Genomic DNA, 4589 nt, shown 5'->3' with positions numbered 1-4589 from the left:
CGCTATGTTCAGAGAGTCCAGTTTTATCCCTTCTATCTCAGCTTCTCTCTTCTATTATTTACTTAAACTGTTAATCAATTTTAAGTTTAATTTTCTTAAATAAAGGCAATTGCTTTTATTTCCAGTAGGTGCCTCTGCACCTCTGTTGAAGACTGTCTTTCACACCCCGGGTGAATCTGTCCCTTGGGTATGCAGGCCTTAAAAAACATGTTGAAGGCTTTGCCTACAGGCAGTGATACCACATTTGTGAGAGACCCACAGTCATCCCAGGAAAGGAGCTGGAGTTCTGAGATGAGAAGAACAGCGAGATGTCCCTGTCGCTCTGCTGCAGGCAGGACATGGGGAGCGGAGGCAAAGCTAGGACACAAAGACTACAGAAGCCGATGTCAGGAGATCAGTGGCTCTTTCTCCTTCCATCCCTCTTGTGTTCCTCTCTGCAGAGTGCCTTTATAGTTCCCATCAAAGTCAGTCTCCACCCCAAAAACTTAGGGTCTAAAGTCTATAAATACAAGCTCAGCAAGAAGTAGCCACTGCTTATACTCTGCAAAGGACCTGAGACTGAAGAAAACTGATACAGCACCCAGATTAATTTATCTAGAGTTCCAGATCTGATCCATGAAAGGAGAACCAAGGAGCCAAGCGTACTTTTCTGCATCGAGTCAGGCCTGGAGAAACACGTGGTTGGTTTGTAAATTTAGTAACAGTCCTTCATACGTCAAGTGACAAGGGTCCATATCCAAGAATAAAGGAATCCATAAGGAATCCAGGAGACTGCTCCCCCAGATTTATTCTGCAGTCTTTGACCGCAGGGCTATAATTGCCAGTTTCTCAGCTTGCTTATGATCCTTTGAGGAAGTACCTCATTCTGAAATGGTCCACTCTGTTCTGGAGTGCAAACCAATCCTATGCATGTAACAGGAGCTCAAAGTTCCTGACCCCCACCTGGAAAGAGCTTCCCCAAGAATTCCTCCAAGTCAGTGATGTCACCCTTCGTGACACTATGCCCTACTATGCACAGCAGACTCACTAAGCATGCCATGGCCTTAACTCCTCTGTAAAAGCAAGCAAAGCAAATTCAAACTATCTCAGTGGTCAGAAGACCAACACAGGAGCTGAAATGTATATTTCTCAAGATGAAAAGGATATTTTTAAGATCCTAGCACCAGATATGGGATAGATTACTTCAAGCATTACACTGATCTTAAGGAGTACTCAATAAAATGTGTTAAGGCATTTGCTGAAGATTCTCAGAGTCTTCTGACATATCAGTGCGGACCAGAGAGTTGCAGCATGACTCACTTGGACACAGACACAGAGGTCTGTGTCATCACTTTTCAACCCCACAATCCAGATGTCCTTGAAGCTCTGCCACCCTGCCATTGACTCTTTTAATATAGGGTATTATATATCACAGAGTGGCCTTGAACTCTTTGAACTAGTTTTGCAGCCATTCCAAGAATAACCTTAAACATCCCATCGTACTACCTCTTTCTGTGGGGTGCTGTGATTGCAAGTGGGCACCCCAATGCCTAGTTAAGGCAGTCTTGGGGAACACAGTGCTTCTTCCATGCTGGGCAACACGCTACCAACTGTGCGGCATCCCCAATTCATCTCTTCTGAAAAGAATCTTAGTACTTGTTTTTAGGAAGTCCTTTGTACTAGGAATTTCCATGAAGCTTGTTGATTTTTCCTTCCAGGGTCTATTTCATGTGTAGACCAAAACTAGATGGTGCTGAACTAAAAGATTCATTTAGTAACTGTGATTGTAGTTGGTAGATTTTGTAGGAAAAGGGGAGATACGAGGCGATAGTAAGTGACTGTGAGCCCCAAGAGGGCAGCCACTGAATCTAGCTTGTTCACATCCAGGTCCCCAAAGCATTAGAGTCACAGAAACCCAAACTGTGTGTCTTGCATTGATGACACAAAGTGAATGAAGGTTAATTCTTTGGCTTTTCAAGAGCTGGGGCTGCAGTAACTAACAGCTATTGGTAGCTTATGGCAGTGATGGCTGCAATTCTTGCGCAAGTTCCAAGCCCAATGGTGGCTTTCTTTCCTTAGTCATGCATAGTTTTCATTGCAAGCTCTGGGGAAAGTAAACCTGCACATGTAACAGACTGCCTTCCTGACTGACCAGAGAAAGGACTGTCAGCAGCACCTCAGAACCCTTCAAGTGGCCTCTCTTCTTCCTGCTCCTCACAGCACTGGCCACAACCAAGGCCGACAGCTGGATGACCTCTAAAGAGGCCCCTGTGGCATCTTGGTTGTGTGCTCCCCTGGGGATCACTGAGGACAGCAACCCTCTCTGCCACAGAAAGGAGACAGGGATCCTGAGAAAGTGTGGGTTGTTGTTCTCAGTCTTAGAACTGCACTGTAGCTTTTTCTAAAAATAAGAGAGGTAAAGTCTCGTCCAGAATTAGTTTTGTTTTACATATTGAAGTGGTTTGCTGAAGACTTTTAAAATTTTCTTTAACAGCCCTTTCTGGGGTAGAAGCAGTATAACATGATATGGGGGAAAGTTGGGCCTAATTATAAATGGTTAGGGTTGTTGGTAAGAAATTCTTGGCTGTGGGAGAGTTGGGAGGCTCTGGCTCTGGTTTTTTTTTTTTTTGATGGGAGTCTAGCAGCTGCTGTTTTATTTCTTAAAATAACTTCTCTTAACTTTTGCTTCAAATGTCAATGCAGGATTTTCTCTTTTCTTTAAAACTAACCATTAAAATATTGACTGGTACTCACTGAGTTTTCTGTGGCCAACACTGGTGAGCACTTGAACCCAATGTGTCTTTTGCTCTTCACCTTGTTGCAGTCTCACAGGAGTCGGTAGTGGGGGCTCAAGGAGAGTGCTGGTGAAAGCTGAGGTGTTGGCTCTGGTCTGATCTCAGAAACACTACAGCATACTGACTCTGGTCTTAACTTTCCTGATTCTTCTTTGTTCCTTATTGGTAAACTTGTAACAACTGAACATGTTTTTTTCAAAGTTTCACTTCTGGTTGTTGTGGCAAAATAGCCTGACAGAAGCATTTCAAGGAAGAAAGGACCTCTTCGGGCTCACAGTTGAAGGCCTTCACCGTGGAAAGAAAGGGAACACAGGGTGGTCCACCACAGTCAGTCAGTCAGCAGAGAAAGGACCAAATGCATGCTCCTCAGGTCCCTCCCTCTCTACTTATACAGTTCAGGATTCCTGTGAGGGAATGGTGCCGCCCACAGCAGACATGTCCTCCACCTCAGTTACTGTAACCAGACCATTTCCCCACATGCCCAGAGGATCGTCATCTTCCGGTCTGTGAATTGACTGTTAACTCCCGATCACACATTCATAAGTTAATATGTACTCAGAAACCATGGAAATATTTAAAGATCGATCTCTCGAGGAAGAAAGTCTGTGACAAGTCTCGGCATCTTAGGTGCCTGCCAGCTTCTGCTGAGCCAAAGCTGTAGGCAAACAGTAATTGCTTGAAAACAACCGTTCTTGCCGTGTTGTGAGCATCAGAACGGAACTGAGAAAATCCCGACCGCCTAAGGCTGGTTTCTCTTTTTAATGTTTTGTGGTGCATAATTAACAATTAGCTGTAGATACTTTAACTGCATACTTAAAAGCACCTAATTCCAAGAGTTAAGAATGTGGATACTAATTACTTCCTTATTTTTTTTTGTTCTTTATTTTTTTGTTCTTTATTTTTAACACACACACACACACACATATATATATATAGTTTTAGATTGACAAAATTTCTTCCCCTCCCTAATATTTATATTATGTAGAAGTATCAACTCATGGCCTTTCTATGGCCTATGAAATCTAGAAGTCACCCTACTTTATTGAAAAAATATCCTAATTTTCTTTATATGTAATCATTGTATGTGGGAGTGCCTTACGTAAGACAATTCATACAAGTCATACATGTTATGCATTGGGCATACTGCTTCCATACCCCTCACCCACACCTTTTCACTCTCTCCTTGCCCATTGGTCTTTGTCCTTCTACACTGACTCACTTCTACCTTCATACCATCAATGTGTTTGTGTGTAAACACACACACACACACACACACACACACACCGCACAGTTTTGTATACATGCACAAAGTCTAAAAACCACAAATTACATTTATTATTAAAAAAAAATACTCATTTGTCTTTCTGAGACTGCCTTATTTTCTGTGATTATTGCCAGGCGGATCTACTGTGCTAGAAACAGCATACTTAGAATCTGCCCTATCTTTTCACACTATATCAATTAACTCCACATTTTTTGTTAAAAAAGTGCTGTAATATGACTCTCTGTGTAGTGTAGTAACACATCTGGCCTTCCTTCACTTATCCGTCAATAGCCTTCCAAAATTAGGTCAATGTCACTTCCTTGGTGAATTCAGAGTCTTTGTGGTAATCTCAGTTTTCATTTCTTTTTTTCAATTTCCTGACATTTGCCTAGATTCCATAGTTCTGATATTTGTCATGAGCTTTCTGGTATATTCATGCCTTATAAAATGCATTGTAAGCAGATAGTGGGCCAAGGACCATTTGGTTCTCCTATATATATCTTCTTTGATGCATATATAGTTTGTATTCAATATCCTTTCTCTGTCTCTCT

General features: G+C 42.2%; 1 protein-coding gene across 2 annotated transcripts in view; it reads left to right on the top strand.

Moving 5' to 3' along the window:
• The window catches only part of Cdh2 (cadherin 2), a 233185-nt gene that overhangs the window by 226343 nt on the left and 2253 nt on the right, over positions 1 to 4589 (top strand). The window lies entirely within an intron of this gene.

The sequence above is a fragment of the Microtus ochrogaster genome, unplaced genomic scaffold (genome assembly GCF_000317375.1).
Source record: "Microtus ochrogaster isolate Prairie Vole_2 unplaced genomic scaffold, MicOch1.0 UNK84, whole genome shotgun sequence".
Lineage (NCBI taxonomy): Eukaryota > Metazoa > Chordata > Mammalia > Rodentia > Cricetidae > Microtus > Microtus ochrogaster.
This window is presented reverse-complemented; position numbering and strand designations above follow the sequence as displayed.